At 43.6% G+C, this 20,546-nt stretch overlaps 1 protein-coding gene across 51 annotated transcripts in view; it reads left to right on the top strand.

The window, feature by feature from the left end:
- Window positions 1–20,546, top strand: part of Usp44 (ubiquitin specific peptidase 44) — a 46,053-nt gene that overhangs the window by 4,094 nt on the left and 21,413 nt on the right. For 17 of the 51 annotated variants that reach the window (XR_015624036.1, XR_015624031.1, XR_015624039.1 and 14 more), the window contains exon 1: window positions 16,126–16,169. The exons of 5 other annotated variants lie outside the window; for them this stretch is intronic. The gene's annotated coding sequence lies outside the window, so the exon portion shown is untranslated. Of the gene's footprint in view, window positions 1–2,884; window positions 2,978–7,593; window positions 7,655–11,198; window positions 11,280–16,125; window positions 16,170–16,286; window positions 16,476–20,546 lie in introns of those variants that run through there. 29 more of the 51 variants (XR_015624032.1, XR_015624037.1, XR_015624023.1 and 26 more) reach the window with 5 other exon arrangements.

A 20,546-nucleotide genomic window follows, 5' to 3' on the forward strand; every position in this document is an offset into this window, starting at 1 on the left:
AGGCAAGTGCCACCACTTGCTTGTCAAAAGATACATTAATATAGTGAGGTTTGTTACCTGTACAAACTTTTAGACGTTTAAATACAGTTACCAGTTTGCCTTTTTTTTTCTGTATGAAAATTTTTTCTAGGTCTCTGTGATCTGGATGAAATAACAGACACACCGTTAGTATATACATTGAATCCCTAATAATAGGTAAGGTTAGCTTGTAGAAGGAAGCAGCCATGTTTGAAAATGATGTCTCACTGAGGAGCAGCAGAAGCATGAGTCAAAGATTTGACAGAATGAGATAGGATACACCCTGCTCCCATGAGAACAGGCAGGAAAGAGGCTACTTAAGAGCAGCATAGAGAGACACAGTGAAACTGTTGAACTTTTATAGAGACAGGCTAGACTCAGGTGAAGACAGAACTAGCCAGAGAACGAGAAGGAGCCAGTTAATTAGGATGTGGTGCCAAGGTTCACATGAGGCCAAGCACAGCATACCAGTCAGCAGCTGAGAGAAGCTGGATTGAATCAGTCAGCTTGGAAGATCGTATGGAAGCTGGAAGCCTCCAGGACCAGGCCTAAGGATGGTTAGAACAGAGAGAAATGCTCTGGGCTCAGCCCTGGCTGTGTATTCACAGTTTGTGTGTGGCTCTCATCTCATTCCTCCACCTGAAGAAATAAAAGTGATGTTTACACTATTTAATATCTCCAAAAGTCAATCTAGAAGCCACCAAGCAGATTTTTGGTGTGGTCTCCCTAAAGTAGATACAGGCAGAAGCCCCTCCCTTGCCTGAGTGTGTATGTGCAGACTTGGTAGGACAAGTGACATAGTCGGAATGTACATGGTGATATCCAGAGTCCAAGGTGCTGGATTCGTGTCCTGGCCTTGCTACTTAGTAGCTCCATGGCCAGTGCATGTCACTACTTCTCTGTGTGTCTTCAGTTTTTCATATCTTAATAGTTTATTGTGAAGATTAAGTGAAAAAGAAGCAATCTGGGCAGTGGAGAGCATGCTTTTAATCTCAGCACTCGGGAAGCAGAGGCAGGTGGATCTCTGTGTTAGAGGCCAGTCTGGTCCACAAAGCAAGTTCCAGGACAGCCAGGGCTACACAGATAAACCCTGTCTCAAAGCAAAACAAAAACAAAAACAAAACAAACAAAAAACTCCCACAAAAATCCAAAAAAAAACAAAAACAAAACAAAAAACAAATACACAAAAAACAAAACAAACAAACAAACACACACACACAAAACCTGGAACAAACAAAACACAAAAAGTGACAAGAAGCAGTTCAGTACAGCTGTTGGTATGTGTAGTAAGTGCTAGAAGATACTAGCTACTGTTCACACATGGTCACCTATGGATGGGGTGAGGGGCTGAATCTTCTATTATAAAAATGTCCTGCTGGGGCTGGAGAGATTGTTCAGTGGTTATGGACTCTTGCCGTTCTTACAGAGGACTGTGACTCAGCTCCCTGTACCCATGCGGCGGAGCACAACCATCCTTATCACCACAACATCTTTTTTTCTGGCCTTTTTGGGCACCCCGTGTATGTGGTGCACTTAAAAACACCAAGCATACCCATAGAATAAAATAACTAAATATTTTTAAAAATGAAAGATAATGTGCTTATCGTAAACTCTAGAAATGAATAAAAACTCTCAAACAAGTAATCCTAAGAGTATGTCTCTCTTGCCCACTTAATTGTTTATGCATGCTTTGATGTGTATAGAGGTCTTACCTGCACACATGTCTGCGTCACAGCCTAGTGGCTGTGGAGGCTGGAAGCAGGAATTAGATCCTGGAAACTGGGGTTACAGACAGTTGCGAGCCAACATGTTGGACCTGGGCACTGAGGTTGGAAAAGCAACCAGTGTTCTTAACCGTGGATCCATCTCTGCAGCCCCCTCGTTGCCCACTTGGATCGAGGCCAAGAGCCTACGGACACGGTTTACATATGATCAAGGCGGTGCCACTTCTCAACGAAGGAAGTCAGCAAAGGATGGGAGGCCATGAAAGCATAAAATGCAGTTTTGAAAGCTATGCGGTGATCCAGGCTGCTAAAAAACATAAGGGCTGACGAAAAGCAAAGAGGGACTAGAAAGCTGGCTCAGTGGCTAAAAGCACCTGCTGCTGCCTCTTCTGCGCTTGACGCTTAGCACATAAAGGAGGTGGCTCACAACTGCCTGCGATTCCAGCTCCACAGCTCCACAGGGCTGACTGCCCTGGCTTTCATGGACACTTTACACACACACACACACACACACACACACACACACACACACACACAGAGAGAGAGAGAGAGAGAGAGAAAGAGAGAGAGAGAGAGAATTTCTAAAATTTTAGGAAAAAGAAGAAAAGGTAAGATAAAAGGATTTGGTCTGGGGGGCTGGAGAGATGGCTCAGCGGTTAAGAGCACCGACTGCTCTTCCAGAGGTCATGAGTTCAATTCCCAGCAACCACATGGTGGCTCACAACCATCTGTAATGGGATCCGATGCCCTCTTCTGGTGTGTCTGAAGACAGCTACAGTGTACTTGTATATGATAAATAAATAAATCTTAAAAAAAAAAAAAAAAGGATTTGGTCTGGAGAGATGATGTGGTGGTTTGAATAGGAATGGCCCCCGTAGAGAAGATGTGGTGGTTTGAATAGGAACGGCCCCCGTAGAGATGATGTGGTGGTTTGAATAGGAATGGCCCCCGTAGACTCATGTGTTTGAATGTTTGGCCCATTGCAAGTAGCACTATTAGGAGGTGTGGCCTTGCTAAAGGAAGTGTGTCACTGTAGAGGAGGGATTTGAGGTCTCAGATGCTCAATCCACACCTATTGTGTCACATAGTTTTTTTGGTTTTTTTTGTTTTTTGTTTTTTTCTGCTGCCTGTGGATGGATTAGGATGTAGAACTCTCAGCTCCTTCTCCAGCACCAAGTCCGCCTGCACACTGCCGTGCCTCCAGCCATGATGATAATGGACTGAACCGCTGAACTGTAAGCCAGCCCCCCCCAGTTAAATGTTTTCCTTTATAAGAGTTGCCTTGCTCACGGTGTGTCTTGACAGCCATGAAGCCCTAACTAGGACATACATTGTGGAATTTATGAATACTTGTTGTTCCTGGAGAGGACCCCAGGTCTGGTTCCCAGCACCCACACGATGGTTCACAACCAACTTTTTTTTTTTCTTTTTTCTTTTTTTCAGAGCTGGGGACCGAACCCAGGGCCTTGCGCTTGCTAGGCAAGCGCTCTACCACTGAGCTAAATCCCCAACCCCCACAACCAACTTTTACTCCACTTCTAGGAAATGCGATTTTCTTCTTCTAAGGTCTGCGGGCACCAGGCACAGATGTGGTGCACGTACATATAGTCAAGCAAAATACTCATACACATAAAATAAATAATACTCAGACACATAAAATAAGTCTGAAACATGTTTTGTCTTGCTTTTGTTTTTTGTTTTTTTTTGTTTTTGTTTTTGTTTTTGAGGCAGGGTCTCTACCTAGCCCTAGCTGTCATGGGACTCACTGTGTAGATCAGGCCTCCTGAGTGCTGGGATTAAAGGTGTGTTTCACCATGCCTAGTTCCTCATTTTTGGAGAGAGAGAGAGAGAGAGAGAGAGAGAGAGAGAGATTTTAAAAAAGCAAATGACTAGCCTAACAATGGCTTTGAAATAGTTTAGCAGTCATGCTAACACATTTAATCCATTTAGCTCGCTCTAGAATGGTTGGGGCTTTCCCCTGGGTAGTCAGTGGCCTACACGAATATACGATAGTTACTAAGCTGTATCGCAATAACTTCTGCCTTATTATAACAGTAACAATTATTCTGCAAGGCTGTTAACATAATGAGGCATGTGAAGCATGACGAGGCAGAGAGCACTTAGAACTGGAACCAGGTGCTTGCCCACCCAAGAAACCATTAACTGTTTGTGGCGATTTCAATAAAATACCCCCATAAGCTCATACATTTCCATACTTGGTCCTTAGTTAGTGGAACCATTTGGGAAAGATTTGGAGACGTGGCCTTGTTGGAGGTATGTCACTAGAGACAAGCTTTGGAATTTCCAAATACCCAAGAGATTCCCCATGTCCCTCTAGCTGCCTCGTGGTTTGGATCGGAGCTGTGAGCTCTCAGCTGTCCCTTTGCTCTACACCTTTAAAACCAGACATCAAGTTAAATGCTTTCTTTTATGTGTTACCAGCCAGGTCATGCAGTTCTATCACAGCAACAGAGAAGTTACTACGCCAGGCATTGATCCTCTGTCCCTCGCTCGAGTCAACCTGAGGTCTTTTCAGTCCTTGGGCATATTAAGCGTGCCTCTGCCTGATGCTCGAGATAGCAGACATAACCAGATCACTAGACTTCACTGTTGCCTGTAACAATTATGCACCATGTGTCAGTTTTGTTCTCACAGACACCAGCATGAAAACAATATCCCCCTCCTAGTTAGGGTTTCTGTGGCTGAGAGAAAGCCCTATGTCCAAAGCTACTTGGAGAGGAAAGGGTTTATTTTGGCATACACTCTATAGGCCACACTCCATCACTGAGGGAAGTCGGGGGCCGGAACCTGAAACAGGAACTGAAGTGGAAGCCAGAGGAGTACTGCTTACCTGCTTGCTTCTCTTTCTTTCTTTCTTTCTTTCTTTCTTTCTTTCTTTCTTTCTTTCTTTCTTTCTTTTTTTTTCCCCGGAGCTGGGGACCGAACCCAGGGCCTTGCGCTTCCTAGTCAAGGGCTCTACCACTGAGCTAAATCCCCAACCCCCACCTGCTTTCCTCTCATGGCTGCCTCCTGCTTTCTTATGTGACTCAGGACCACCTGCCCAGAAATCGCACAGCCTAGTGGGCTAAGCCCACTTCCATATCAATCATTAATCAAGGAAATGCCAGACGGACTTGCCTATACGCCCGTCTTACAGAGGCATTTTCTCGATTGAGTCCCTCTTCCCCAAAGCCAAGACTCTGGCTTGTTTCCAGAGACATAAACCAACCAGCACAGGGCTCTTTATCACCCCGTGTCTCTAGGAACTCACTTTCTATGTAGAGAAGGACACAGGCTTTGTGATTCCTAGGTCTGTGTTTTGTTTCGGTATTATTTGGACAAGCTCTTATTATGTGGGTTTGGCCGCATAATTCTCCCACCTTAAACTCAAAAGTACCAAGATCCAGGCATACGCCAACATCCTTGGCCCCAGGCCTAATTGTGAGTTCTTAACAAGTTATAGTAGCACATGCTACTCTCCAAGAAGAGGATTCTTAAACAGGGAGGGTTGCGGGTTTCAGGCTAGCCAGGGGAAACCCAGTCCAGGGGGTGAAAAGAATCAGGAAGAGAAAAAAAAAAGCTGTGATTGGTTTTTTTGTTCAGTGCGTATTATTTTTGTAAGAAGCCTTAGGAGCCAACTGACTTGGAAAAGATGTGGGGGAACTAAGGAAGCAGGGAGATGTCGCTTAACTAACGGAGAGCTTGCCTAATAGGAATGAAGGCTTGGTTTCAAACTACAGCCATGTCACCAGGACCAGTGTATGTAATGGTAGGGACAGGAGCCAGAGCTCCATCCATGCCAGGCAAGTGCTTGCCAATGGAGCTGTATCCTCAGCTCATGCTTTCTCCTATTTTTTTTTTTAAGATTTATTTATACAAGTACACTGTAACTCTCTTCAGACACACCAGAAGAGGGCATCAGATTCCACTACAGATGGTTGTGAGCCACCATGTGGTTGCTGGGATTTGAACTCAGGACCTCTGGAAGAGCAGTGAGTGCTCTTAACCGCTGAGCCATCTCTCCAGCCCCGCTTTCTTCTATTTTTACTTTCCTTTCGCAGCACTGGAGATTGAATCCAAGGCCTTCCATATGCTAGTCCAGCGATCTACCTTGAACCCACACCTAACTTGAGTTTAGCCTCCAAAGTCATGAATTTAGCTACAAACGCACAGTTGTGGCGCAAGAACATCTGTAAGTTGTGACAGGAGAGAGAGCCTCTCAAAACAGATTTGACACCTTGAAATATGTACTAATTACCTTGGGTTTGGTAGCTCCCTAACAGAAGATAAGCTGCTGATAAAATTCTGTAATCCAATTCTTTTCTAGCTTTATCCCCACAAGCTGGTTTAGTTACCTTTCTATCGCTGTCAAGAGACACCGTGACCAAGGTAACTTATAAAAGAAAGTGTTTAATTGGTGGCTTGCTTACAGTAAGAAGGGGTGAGCCCGTCCTGGCAGGGAGCACGGCAGCAGGCAGGCATGGCTCAGGAGCAACAGCTGAAAATTCACATCAGACCTACAGGCAGGAGGTCGAGAAGGAGGGAAGGAGGGAGGAAGGGGGAGGGACTGGGCAGAGAGAGAGAGAGAGAGAGAGAGAGAGAGAGAGAGAGAGAGTTTTAAAAGGAGAGCCCACCCCCAGTGACACACCTCCTCCAACAAGGCCACACCTCCTCCAAGGCCACACCTCCTCCAACAAGGCCACACCTCTTCATCCTTCCTAAATAGTCAAGCTAAAAACTGTTCAAATCTATGAGGCTAGGGTGGCATTCAAACTACCACACAAGTTCTACTTAGTAATTCCAGCACATTTCTTTTTTCTTATACAGGCAGTCTGGTTTCTACACACTTTTCCACAATTAGACAGACTGAGGTGGGTGGGTGTCTATTTCACAGAGTTGAGGATTGAGCCAAAATCTTCGAAATATGTTAGGCAAGTGCTATACAGACGGGGCACACTCTCAGCCTATAAAGAAACGATTTTTTTTTTTTAGTAATTATTGTTAAAAAAACAAAAATCGTTTCTATGGTATTTGTGAGGTGTACTGTAAAAATTAATGATTAGTCTGGTTTGTTTTCTAGCTTCAGATCTAGTTTCTGGTTTAAAAATACACAAACACACACACATATATATATACATACACATATATAATTACATAATAAATATAATGTGTATATAATATACACACATATATAATTACATAATAAATATAACTTTTATATAATATACATATAAGTTATATGAAATAGATATGAAAACTTCTGAAATATGTAAACTATTCTATAGTTAAAGGCATTATTATAAACACACAACTTTTTATATCCTTGTATTTACACCAAAACAATGTCTTTTTTATGTCTCTGGGATAGCACAAAGTTCTCCCTTCTCTCCATCAGATTTATCAATGAAATGACTGAAGACATTTTGATAGTTAGGTAAAAAGACTTAGGGACAAAACTCTGCTAAAGGGACAAGACCAAATGTTCGTGAAAAACAATATAAGAAAATTTAATGAAAAAAAAAACAACTAAGGACTAATTATTGAATTTTCTAAGACAGATCCCGTGTCTTTATTATTTTCAGGTTTGTCTACTAAGAGCCAAAGTAATAATCTAATATACTCCAGGGCTAATGTTATGCTAATCTAAGTTGACAACCAATAAATCCATGTATTGTTGTATCTGTAGCACTGATTTTGCATGAAATCCAAAACTCCCAATTCCCAATTGTGAACCCTGACATGCCAACAAAGGCCTGAAGGAAATCTTTTGTAGAAATAGTACATTGTCATTATGTACTTACCTCAGAAAATAAAATGTGTATGTAACTAAATCTTACTATTATCACTACAGTGGCTTCAGCATGATCCACTCAGCTTAATTTTAAACCGAAGCCGTCACCTGGTAAATTCTGGTAATTATACTTTTTTGATTTCTTCTATGTGTTCTATAGTACTGTGCAAGTGAACCCAGGGTTGTGTTTCCATGTCTGTGGGAGCCAGTAGACTTGACGGGGGTGGGGGTGGGGGTGGGACCAGTGACATATCTCAAAGGGCTGTATAGCTACTTTTCCTGATTTGGGTGAAATCGAGTTAAAGGCAACCAGGTAAAACAGTACATGGACAGCCCAGTCAGCAAACTGTGACTGTCATCCCAAAGGAAGAATTCATCTGTCAAACGGCAGATAAACTAAATGAAACCAACTACATGATTTAAACAGAGAGAAGGGGAGCGCTTGCTGTAATCCAGGTAGTTCCCTTCTGCCTTGCTGAGTTAAATCTCCCAAGAGCAAGAGTCTGCTCTGTATGCAAATATGAACAAGTTGGTCAGATTCTGTCATCGCATAGCAACCATGATGCCTGGTCTTAAGCGGAAAAGAGAGAGAGAGGGGGGGAAGAAAGAAAGAAAGGAAGGAAGGAAGGAAGAAAGAAAGAAAGAAAGAAAGAAAGAAAGAAAGAAAGAAAGAAAGAAAAGAAACTAGTAAGAGCCTAAGCAACTAAATCCATTCTGTACTGGGGACAAAGACAAGGGTCAGTCGCAGTACCAGATAGCAACAGTGTAGCACACCTTTAATCGCAGCTCTCGGGAGGCAGAGGCAGGCTGAACTCTGAGTCTAAGGCCACCCTAATCTACAGATGGCATTCCAGCACAGTCAAGACTACCCAGTGTGTGTGAGGGTGGCATTCAGTAGCCCCCGTATTTAGCATTCATTAAATACTATGATTAAAGCACCATGTAGCTGTCTTCATCTAGAATAACATTATCACTCAGTTCTCCCGAATTCTGCCGGTGTCTGTATAAATTGGAAGACAAACGCTAAGTGTTTTGAAAAGGAAAGGGGATCAACTAGCAAACAGCCTATGGCTTTTGAGCTTGTCAAAAAAGGGGCTTATGGTCCGTGACCTTGTTTCAAGGAAATATTTTCAAAGACATAAGGTGAGAAGTCTAGCATCAGGTAGCTAAAAAACAAAACAAAGCAGCAGCAACAACAACAACAAACTGTTAAGGAAACAGAGCAGTAGAATTAGAAGACAGAGGTTTTCAATAGGTTGCCACTATCCTAGATACAGAATCTCTACCATAGAGGCATGGTTTTAAAACTCAGGGAACCGGGGTTGGGGATTTAGCTCAGTGGTAGAGCACTTGCCTAGCAAGCTCAAGGTCCTGGGTTCGGTCCCCAGCTCCAAAAAAAAAAAAAAAAAAAAAAAAAAGGAGAAAAAACAAAACAAAACAAAACAAAAAAACTCAGGGAACATCGTAGTTGCTTCTTCAAAGACTCTCTCTCTCTCTCTCTCTCTGTGTGTGTGTTCTGTGTGTGTGTGTGTGGGTGTGGGTGTGGGTGTTGGGGAATGGAGAGGAAGGGTGGTTTTGATCCAGGGTAGCCCTGGCTGTCCTGGAACTTGCTCTGTAGATCAGGCTGGCCTCAAACGCAGAGATTCACCTGCTTCTGCCTCCCAAGCACTGGGACTAAAGGTGTGCCACTACCCCTGGCAAGGATGTCTTCTTGCTGTGCTTCTAGGTCACAAGAAAGAAAGAAAACAATGTTGCATTAGCGTTTTGGCAACATAAAACGACTTAAATATGTTACAGCTTTCAAGAACTTTCACAGAAGCCTGCACCGTGGTGTACACTTATAATTCCAGCACTAGGAAGGTTGTGCCAAGAAGCTAAAGAGTTGGAAGCCAGCCTGAGCTGCCAGGGCAAGTCCTGTCTCAAAAACAAAACAAAAATGAACTGCACAGAACCCACAGATCAACACTGTGAATCTGCTGGCTCAGTATTATCAATCTCTTTTTGGGTTGAAGTTACAAAGAGGTATAAAGGACATATATAAGGGACTATACAGGAGCCATTCTGCAAACCCAGTCTTCTGAAATAGCCTCTCGGCCTTCTCCTCTCTTCAACACTCATTGCTAATCTTCCCGGCTTGGACTAGTGCTTCTGAAAGAGGAGACTCAAGCAGAAAGATGCCCTGATGAGTCAGCGGATTTATACCAGTCAGGAAATGCGGAGATCTGCCCCTCAGATTGTAGCACATCTACAGGCTTAGCTAAACAAATGATTGCCATATCTACTGCAAGTGGATCGGGATTAGTTCCGATACTGAGGAATACAGTTAGCAACGTGCCAAGTTATCCTTGAACTCTTAGAAAAAAATTGGAAAAGAGGAAAACATTCAATTTAAGCATAGGTCTGAGGACATTTTAAGTGAATTAGTGTTCATATAAGACAAGCTAACTGGGACATGTCTAGAACCCCAGCACCCAGGGAACCGAGTCAGGAAAACTGGCATAGTCTGAAGCTCTACGAGCTATGTAGGGAGTGCCAGGCCAGCCAGGGATACCATAGTAAGACCCTGCCTCAAACAAGTATAGAGACGGGCATTTTTTCCATATCAGTAATAATTTATGGAATATTACAGTCAAATCTCATGTGTTTGGAAGATAATAAAAGTGAAGAGGTGGTGGCATACACCGTTGATGGCAGTGCTGGGAGGCAGAAGCAAGGGGATCTCTGAGTTCAGAGGCCAGCCTGGTCTACAGGATAGCCTGGTCCAGGACAGCCAAGGTTACACAGAGAAACACTGTCTCAAATAAATAAATAATAAATAAACAAATAAATTTAAATAAAAATAAAAGGGGAAAATAGAGGAGGAAAGAGAAAGGGGAGGAGGAAAGGGGAGGAGGAGAAGGAGGAGGAGGAGGAGGGGGGGGAGGGGGAGGGGGAGGGGGAGGAGACACTTCCTTTAATGGAAAACTCTGGCCAGCCCTCACTTATTTAAACCTTCCTTTTTACACAGCTAGAATAAGACAATTGCTAAGCAGTGGTACAGTGTTACTCAAGGAATGTTGGTATACAAATTGTCATTATCTTTCAACCTAAGCAGGGACTCTGTGTCTGTACACCTCCCCTCCAAAGGAGGTTTGTGGATAAAAAAGTAAAAGCAGGTATGGTGGTATACACCCTTGTAACCATAGCCTTCAGGAGGCTGGTATAGGAGAACACCAGTTCAAGGACAGGGCGGCCTGAGCTACACCCGGAGACCCTGTCTCAAACCAAAAGGAGAAAATGCTAGACTTGGGAAAGAGATTCCAACTTCAAACATCCCCCCGCCCCCGCCCCCAACTTTGACTGGGTTATCCTTTATTGTTTTGTTGAAGTGCTTACTGTTCAAAGGCTCCATCCACGACTGAACTGGATATCCAGGCCGGCTTATTGAGTGAACACTAGTTTCAGGACCAAAGATAAAAGGAACTTCATACTAAACAGTGAATATCTACTTTGGAAACAAACCTTCTCTCCCTGTGGAAATAGTTACTTTGTTTTGTTTTGTGTCTTGATTTGTTTTGAGACAAAGCCTCACACACGCTAGGCCAGCCCTGAAGTCAGTGTGAAGTAGGTAAGGGTGGAAAAGAGGTGAGTGGATTTCTGCTCTTTGGAGGCCTTCGCTTCTTAAGGGTTAGGATTCTGGGCCTGTGCCGCTATATCCACATGTAAACTGGGGATTGAACATAAGCGCAGGACCTGGCGCTTAGCAGGTAAGTGAAGTACAATCTGAGCCACATCCCAGCCCGGAACACTGCTTTTCGGCTGTTGAATCAGTGGTGGACTATTGATTGCTCCTGAGAGGGCCTTAGCCAGAAAGGAAGGAAGCGTGAGATGATAGAGAAAGGCAGAGTGATCATTCCAGCCTCTATGGCTGAAAAAACAGTTAGACCTCTTTTTCATGCCTGCACTCGAACTGAACTCGTTATCCAACTTGTGACTTCCTTTATATGATAGAGCACCCTTCTATTATTACCCACATTATTGATTGATGACTTTTAAGCTTTTTAAAAAACAAACAACCCCCTCCCCCCCCCAAAAAAAAACCACTAGCCATTCTGCCAAGATATCAATTTCAAACGTCTGTGCAAATTTGGCAAATTTAATTCTACAGTAACCACGATGAGTTCAGCACACCTATACTTTCAGCTTTCAGATCCAATCTTGTGTAATCTCAGCACTCAGGAAGCTAAGGTAGGATGACAGACTAATGATAATATTAAGACCAGACTTTGTCTTTTTTTTTTGTTTTTTCTTTTGTTTTTCGGAGCTGGGGACGGAACCCAGGACCTTGCGCTTGCTAGGCAAGCGCTCTGCTACTGAGCCAAATCCCCAACCCCCAGACTTTGTCTTCATAAAATGTTATGGGCAGAAGCAAAAAAAAAAAAAAAAAAAAAAAAAGGAAATGTTTAAGTCATTCTTTAATAGTAACTTGGTTTCCAAGAGATTGTCTCACAATTACGCATTAACTTTAATCAATTTTGGTCTCAAAATATAATTTTAAAAACCCCTACATTTCCCTTATTCTACTCATTTGAATTTATTTTATTATTTATTCGTGGGGTGTTTTGCTTGTATACATGTCTGTGCAGTATTCTCAGAAGCTAAAAGTGGACATCAGATACCCCGGAACTGGAGTTACAGATAGTTGGGAGCCACCATGTGGGTGCTGGGAATCAAAGCTGGGTTCTCTGCAGGAGCAATGAGTGCTCTAAACCACTGAGCTCTCTCTCCAGTCCCATACTTAGAGCATTCTTAAAGAGAATGCAAATAAATAAATAAATAAATAAATAAATAAATAAATAAAGCAAGCAAGCACACTTTACCAATCGGATGAGTTTATTGCATGAGAATAGAACACTTCAAAAATGAAAGAGCATAACAAAACGGGTAAATCTGGAAGAGAAAGACTTGAGAAAAATCTTGACAACCCGTACAAACCTGGACGCAAGGTTGAAGGATCCTGAAAGACTGGGGGGTGGTGGTGATGGAGATGAGGTACTAAGGGTGGGTGGATGTTAGGAGGGGCTGAACAGGCTAGTTTCACGATTTTTGCATCCATACATACCTAAACCAGGGCTGGGTTTCAGTTTCTGCTACGAATATATTGAAGGTTTGCCTTCAAAAAAAAAAAATACAAACTTCTCTCACAGACCACAAGACACACACCGGAAAAGTTCTTTAGCAGCTTGGGGCGTCACCCAACAAAGGGCTTGACATGCATAAGGTCCTAGATGCCTTCAACCCGCAGCACCAAAAAAAAAAAAAAAAAAAAAAAAAAAAGCCTTTTGAAATAAGTCCACTTTATTTGGCTTGAATCACCTTTACCAACACTTGTTATTCCTCAGTCTTGAAGAAAATTCTAAAACCATTTTTTTTCTTAAATATTTGCCAGAAATTTAAAGACCTTTGGGTCCCAGTTCTTTAAACTCAACGGTAGTGTGAAGCTACACTTTGATCAAACTTTTCAGCTAAACTCTTTGGGGTGTTTTGTTTTGTGGCAGGGCTGGGGGATTGAACCCTGGGTGAGCCCTCAACCACAGAGATACGGGCCCAGCCCCCACTGTAGTGTTTCTTAATCTACTTCCCTCTATCCATCCTTTTATGGAGATAAAGGCTACGGCTATTTCAATTCCTGTCGTAAGTCCTGGCACACAGGTCTATAAACGTTAAAATTAGCAGAGGAGAACATTCTGAAAGGCTAGGACTTACATCCTAAAGTTTAAGAAACTCATTAATTCATCTTCACTCGGAAACTTATTACAAAGGCAGTTTTTCTAGTCTCAAAAGACTAGGTTAAAAGAAAAACCAACACAGAGCATAAAAAGCAAGCTCTAAAGTTCATGAAGCGTGCTTGCTGTGTTTGCTCATACTCCCATGTAGGGTACTAGAGACAAAATCAGTTTGTATTGTACTTCAGGGAGGACTAGTTACTAATTAGGAGTCAGGATTAAGAAATTGCTTACTTTGGGAAAAGGGTAAGTTGTCGTCACTTCTCCTAAGGTGGGCAGTTAGGAGGAAAGAAAATCCTCTCCACGTCACTCTCAAATCCCATCTTATGCACAGCAGCTCTCACTTTTGCTCCGGAGAGGAAATTTAAGAGTATCTGAGGCAGACACTAGGTTATGGGCTGTGGAGTGGTAAACAAACCGGGTGCGAAGTACTAGCTCCCCGAAAAAGTTGCAATGCAAATGGAGAGAAGCAGGCTCAAAACGCGGAACAAAAGCAAGGACAGCATAATAATGTGCTGCTGGGATGGGGGATGGGACCCCGGGACACCCCCCCACCCCCCGCGCGCCTTTTCCAAGGAAAGTGGTTTTCAGGAGGTGAGAGTTTACGCCAGCCGGGAAAGAGCTCGATTGTAAGGATTTGGAAGAGTTGAAACTGGAGTTTCTACTTAGGAGATAAACATCTGCCTGGATTCGAAGGTGGGAAGCACCTAAAGCCTGGGAAGATGATAAAGGGACCAACCTCTTAGTCTAAGGCCAATTCGGGGACTGCTTTTAAGGACATAATAGGTAAGTGTGGGAATCAGTTGATAAAGAAGGGAAGGAGGCATCTTTACAAATGCTATAATGAAAAGCTTAGATTTGATGATAGTGGTTAAAAACAAAAGAGAAGTTAAAAGGCGATCCTGCCAGCGTGCAAACGCGGGTACACTTGAGAGGTCCTGAGCTCCGAAGCACGAACCAGCCTGTTGTAATTGGAAGGAAGAGCAGGAACAGATGGTAGCGGAGGGAATTTGTAACAATAAACATAAAAGTGTTACAAACAATTCTCTGTAATTAACACGATTATCATCGCTTTTCTCTGGCCTCCCTTCCCACTTGGCACCATGCAAATTTGTACTCAGATGCTTGATTTGGTTAAGAGCATCCTACTCCACACTCTCACCTCTGCCTAACGGAGCTTGCGGTTGCCTTGTTCTCTTCCTATTTCACTCACTTCCTTCGTCATTTATTCACACAGCTTTGGGTTCGCAACAGGCTGCGTGAGACTTTTTTTTTTGGAAGGCATTATGCTCTGGAAGGAAACTCCTGTTTCTGAACTCTCCTGTGAGACCATTTGACCTTGTTTTCTGACTGGAACTCTGTATTGCTGATAGCCTCCCCTCTATTTCCCTTTGAGACAGTTTTGTTGTGTTCAGAGATCAAACCCAGGGCTTTCCCTCAGAGCCCTAGTTACCCCAAGATGGTTCTTGATGGTTGACTCGCTAGGTGAAGACACTTGCCCCACCAAGTGTGGCGACCTGAGTTCCATCCGGGGTACCCACATAGTGGTAGAAGAGTGTGTGCTTTGTGTGTGAGGGAAAAATGCCCCGGGGAATTACCGTGTGCTTTGCTGACTTATTCCTTGAAGTCTTTCATTTTTATTTATGTAACTTTATTTCCCGTGTTTGTAATTTTCGTGTATATGGTATTTTTTTCCAAATAGGAATCATTTGCATTTCTATTGTTATTTTGTTACCAACCCAAGAACTCCCAAGAGGTTATTAAATTAACATCTATGCTAGATGTTAATTTGCCATTTCCCTTTGGTTAGACATTTTATTCAAATATTTGTGTGTTCATTTTTCCCCCTCACGCCATACTAGTGAAACTCCCTGGAGTATATTTGTTGGTTTAAAAAAACGGGCAATTTTAGTTTGCCCTAAGTAGTGTCAGATTTAACATTCCATTGATATTAACTTTGCACGTTTATCTGGCTGCTTTAGAGAGAGCATCTTCATTTTTAGTGTCCCCCGGGTTAGCTTTCAGAGCTCAGCAAACATTGGCTTTTTTGTTTGCAAGTGTATAGATGTTTTTGCTTGAATGTATGGTGTACCTGTTTCCAAGGGAAAGCCGAAAGGGCATCAGATCCCCTGGAACTCGAATTAAAAGCGGCTTTGTGGGTGTTGGGAATCGAACCTGGGTTCTCTAGAAGAGCAGCCTACGTTCTTTACCAGTTATAGCTCCAGATAATTGACAAGATTTTTTTTTTTTACCCTGTAGGCCCAATTTTCTAATGCAGATTCCTCTCTATTCTCTCCATTTCTTTCGCACATAAACTTCACGGTCTTACACTGATCATTTTGAGTTACCTTATGCCAAACTGAGGAGTATTTTTCATGTTAAATCACTCCCCGCTGCAGCTGTGCCTGTGAGGAAAAGTACTACAGCTGAGAATTTGAGGAGATTTTTTAACTTAAGCCCGGGTTGCTGCCTGACGATTCGAAGATGTGTGAGTAGCAGAAAATCTGGGAGCTCTGTGTGAGCGCACACCCGTGGAATATTTAGCATCCCACAAGCCTGTGGTTAATACTGGGCTTATTCTTCCTGGCCTCGAAGGCTGCGGCAAGTGGAAAGCCCGCCCTGAGAGAAGTTTTTGTCGGCCACGCAGAGCCATGTGCCGGAGTGGGACACTGGACGGCCAGCACGCTCGCTCCTCTATCCCGGCTCCGCTCACACCGAACAACCAAGGGGCGTGGCCTCTCACATGGGCGTGGCTATGGGCGTGGTCTCGCCTCTGCTGACGTCGTCCCGGACCGTGGCGCCCAGCTGCGGCCGAACTAGGGGGCCCGGGGCGCGCTGTGAGCGCTAAGATGGCTGCTCGGGCTCGTGCGGGTGAGTGGAGGGGGGCGCGCGGCTGCGGCGGTTGGTTGAGCGAGGCTCCCAGTAGGAGCGGACGTCGGACGGGAGCCGGGGGGCGGGAGGCACCTGACGGAGTTTTCCCGCCCGCAGGCAGCCGGGGGGTCCTGCGAGAGAAGAGGGGGCTGTGGACAGACGGAGGGAGCGAGCCAAGGGGCGCGCGGTGGAGAGGCGCCGGCGCCGGCGAATTTAGAATTGGCGCCTCTGGGAAGTCTCGGTGCGTCTTGCGGTCCTGCAGCCCGGAGTCCGCTGGCCACCTCCCGGGTACCGGAGATGCTACAGGTGGACCGGAGCGCGGCCGGAGGCGGGGGTAGGGTGAGGGGGATGGGCGGATGCAGGCCGGGCGCTGCGGGTGCGAGCACCCGGGACATCACACCACATCCCGCCGCCGGACCTCTCTCTGATCGTCGGGAGGTGACACTCGCCTTCCCTGCGTCGGTCCGGTCGCAGTGCGGCCCAGCACCTGCTGCCACCCGCCGATGCTGGGTTGGGTTGTCCGAGTTTGGAATACCAGCTTTCTAAAACCATTCCCCGCTGCTTCGGAGGAGAAGGGACGTGGTTGGGTGATTGGAAAGAGTGGGTCACTGTGAGGAGGGGAAACGGCTGCTCAGAGTTAGATGGGACTCGTCCCTCCTCCAAGAAAAAAGGGAAAGATAGTCATTGTTTCAAGGCGAATATTAAACTGTTGTAAATTCTACCGGTAGCTGGATAATTTCCTTCAGGATAACATTAGTAACTTGCAAAGTTCACTTCCTCAACCCTCCCCACCCTTTTAAACATTAATTCATACATAACACTTAGCAAACAACCGAGCTGTGAAATTAGCATGAAACTACGATCTTCCGTCCCTACTCTTGAATTATTTTTTTTTAATGTTGGGAGTTGCTTGTGGGATCAGAGTAGGTAGGGATGGACAACGCTTTGAGTCGTCAATTTCAGTGAGCGGTTTCTTGAAAACCAGTGTTTGGTGTAAACAAAAGAAAAATAATTGTGTTTGTAATCAGATTCATATCCAAACAGGAATTAAATTCATCTTTGATTTCATAATCTCAATGAGATTATGCTCTTTGCTCCAAAAGAGATGAAACTATTTTTTGGAATGTATAATGCTTCGTCTTTAATTTATCATCTTGGATAATTTGAAAGAGATTTTAAACATTTGGCACATTTGGGTTTTCTCTTCTGGATTCAAATTCCCGAGGTAGTTTTGTTTGTTGTTATTTTGAGATAGTAGCTGACCTGGAACTCAAGAGATTCGTTGCACTCCAGGCCTTATATATACAGTGTATTAGATTTTTTTTCAGTCTAACGCTTATTACTATCCCAAACTGAGTTGAGATATTCTGATATCGAACAGGTAGTTCATTGGGTACAGTACAGAAAGTTTGACTGTTATAGTTACTATGTGTATCGCTCCTGATTTTTTTTTTTTTCCTTTTTTTTTTCCGGAGCTGGGGACCGAACCTAGGGCCTTGCGCTTGCTAGGCAAGTGCTCTATCACTGAGCGAAATCCCCAACCCCCTGATTTCTTTTTCTTTCTTTTATTCCCCCTTCTTTTGTCGCCGCCCCCCCCCCTTTTTTTTTTTTTTTTTTTTTTTTGTGAAAGGGTTTCTCTGCTGACTTGAAACTCCTCTAGGCTGGTCTCAAACTCAGAAATCCACCTATCTCTACTTCCTTAGTGTGCTGGGACTAAAGGCACGGTGGACACAGTCTTGGTTTCTTACAAAATCTAATCTGCTTTTTTGTTGTTTGTTTTTTTTTCTAATTAAAAAAGATTAAAGAGACAATGAAGCCGTATTAACATATATATATATAATAATATGTGTTAAATCAAGGGCTGGGGATCTAGTGTGGCCTTGCTAGGCACACTTGTAATTCTAGCATCAGCAAAGTTGAGGTGGGGCATCATGAGTTTAAAGTCAGCTGAGCCACTGGTGAAATTATGTCTTGAAAAAAAATTGTAGGCTCCTCATGAACACAAGTCAGAGGCAATTGGGTCTCTATGAATTTGAGGCAGTTTGGTCTACATAGTGAGTTCCAGGACAGCCAGGGCTACCCAGAGAAAACTTGTCTCAGAAAAAGAAAAAAAGCATATGGAAGATCTAAATATCCACACATAAAATTGCCCCTTCTCCTTTTACAGGTTTTTCTTTTTACCCTAAAGTCAGTTATGCATACTCTAATAGATTTTTTCCTCCACATACTTCAATCTTAGAGAATATTATGGCATTTTGATTATACCTGATGCTTGCTGATTGGGTCGTTTGAGGGCAGAATCAATCAATCAATTCATCTGTCTGTGCGTCCATCCATCCATCCATCCATCCCGTACCCCTGTCACAGCATCAGATTACCTACTAACTCAGCCCCTAATTCCGATTGCTGAATTTAGTGTTTGAAGGACAGGGGCAAGGGGGAGGGCACTATTTTGCCTTCTTGGTAGCAGAAAAGTGGTGGTTTGAGGTTTCTTTCACTTCCTTAAGTTTAGGCAGAACAAACATGGGCGACAGATTCTAATGCTTCTGTCTGGTGACAGAGATTGAAGAAGAGACTGCTGTATGGGCTCAGACTAATTAAGATAGGAAATGAATCGTGTGTCCAAATCATTCTGAGAAATGGGGAACAGTTTCTCCATGAGGTCAAACTAAATTAGTGACAGATAAACCAGAAAATAGGACGATTGTACAAATACTGGCTTAAACAGCCATTTAAGTGCAACTCTTGACAGCACTTTCAGGTACTGAAAAAAATGTAAAAAATTCATTATCAATGTGATTTTTTTTTCCAATCAATCTCCAAGGGAGGTTTTTTTTTTTTTTTGGTCAAAGGTTGTATCTGTTAGACCACATCATAAAGGTACTAAAGACTAGAGTACTGGTGTTTGTAAAAAAGGATTTCAACTCAATTTATTAGACCCATGGTTGAATGCCAGTGTTTTTCTACACGTTTTCACTATTGTGAATGGAGCTTGCCTTAGGAAGTTGATGTATAAATGTATTGGTGTGACACTGATAACATTGCCCCAAAATTAATTACTTATGAGTAGGAATGGGAGTAAGGGATTCAAGTAGCTAGGAGGCAGAATTTTGCGTCGTTCAAAACAAACAAACAAAAACCCCTTCAGCTAGTTATAAGGGAGGCCCAGGGAAAGGTTAATTCTTTATTGCTTAGTGAGGAGGATCAGGGTAGTCATGGATTCTAGGTTTCTATGGGAAGAAAGAATAACCAGAGCCTTTTGGAGGGAAGGAAGGCAATACATCATGATTGGCACAGAGAGGTGCCGCAGCACACAATAGGAATAATAGGGGCCGGGAGCTGTAGAGAGGCTATTGTGTTCATTTCAGTCAATAATTTGTCCCTTCAAAAATATTGAGCCCCCTCTGTCCACCAAACACTATGCTTTGACCCGGGCATTCTACAAACATCTCTTAAGAAGACAGGCATCTGCAGCAGTCGCATGAAGTAAATAGAAAACTGAAAACTATTTGCAAGTAGCAGGTAGGGTTTTCCTAATTAACTATAAACTCTGGACGATGTTACTTTCATCTGTATCCAAAAGTCGGCAACTGTGCCTTTCGGTTCATAATTCCTAAAGCCTGCCTGCCACTGAAATGGCCATTTCCTCTGAGTTTTCACTGCGGGGGTGGGGGTGGGGGACGGGGACACAACCGGAAGTCTTCCTGCTTGTTACCATCTTTAAAGGATCTGTTGAAGTTGTTACTTAGTAAAAAGAATCACAGGCCTGCAGCCAACCAGGATCGGAGTTCAGGATGATTGACAGGGCGGAAGGATAGACTGACCCAGTGGGAGTGGGAGGAACAATAGACTTCCCACCTTCACACATGCTCTGGCATGCACCATGGTAAGCACGTTCACATGGGCTGTGGCATGTATGTTCACATGTGTGTGTGAACACATAACAAAAAATTTTTACAATACTGTAAATGTACTTAAAATTTTTTCTTTTGTAGCTAGGTGTTGGCAGCATACACCTTTAATCCCAGTACTCTGGAAGCAGAGGCAGGCAGATATCTTGAGTTCGAGGCCAGCCTGGTCTACAGAGTTGTAGAACAGGCAGAACTACACAGAGAACTGTTTGCAAAAACCCAAAAAAATGAATGAAAATTAAAATTACTACCTCTGTCAAAGAAAGATTCAACGTGTCTGCTTTGAGGTTTCTGCCTGAGGGAGGGCTCCACGGTCTTTCTCCCATTGAGTCAGGGTCTCTCAGGCAGCCCAGGCTGTTTCATGACTGGATTTCTGCTTCAGTGTCGAGTGCTGAGAAGAAGAAGTAGATATGAATCTATGCCTGACTTTCAGGATTACTTACTGTAACACAGTTTTATTCTGTTA

Source organism: Rattus norvegicus, chromosome 7 (genome assembly GCF_021556685.1).
Source record: "Rattus norvegicus strain SHRSP/BbbUtx chromosome 7, alternate assembly SHRSP_T2T, whole genome shotgun sequence".
Lineage (NCBI taxonomy): Eukaryota > Metazoa > Chordata > Mammalia > Rodentia > Muridae > Rattus > Rattus norvegicus.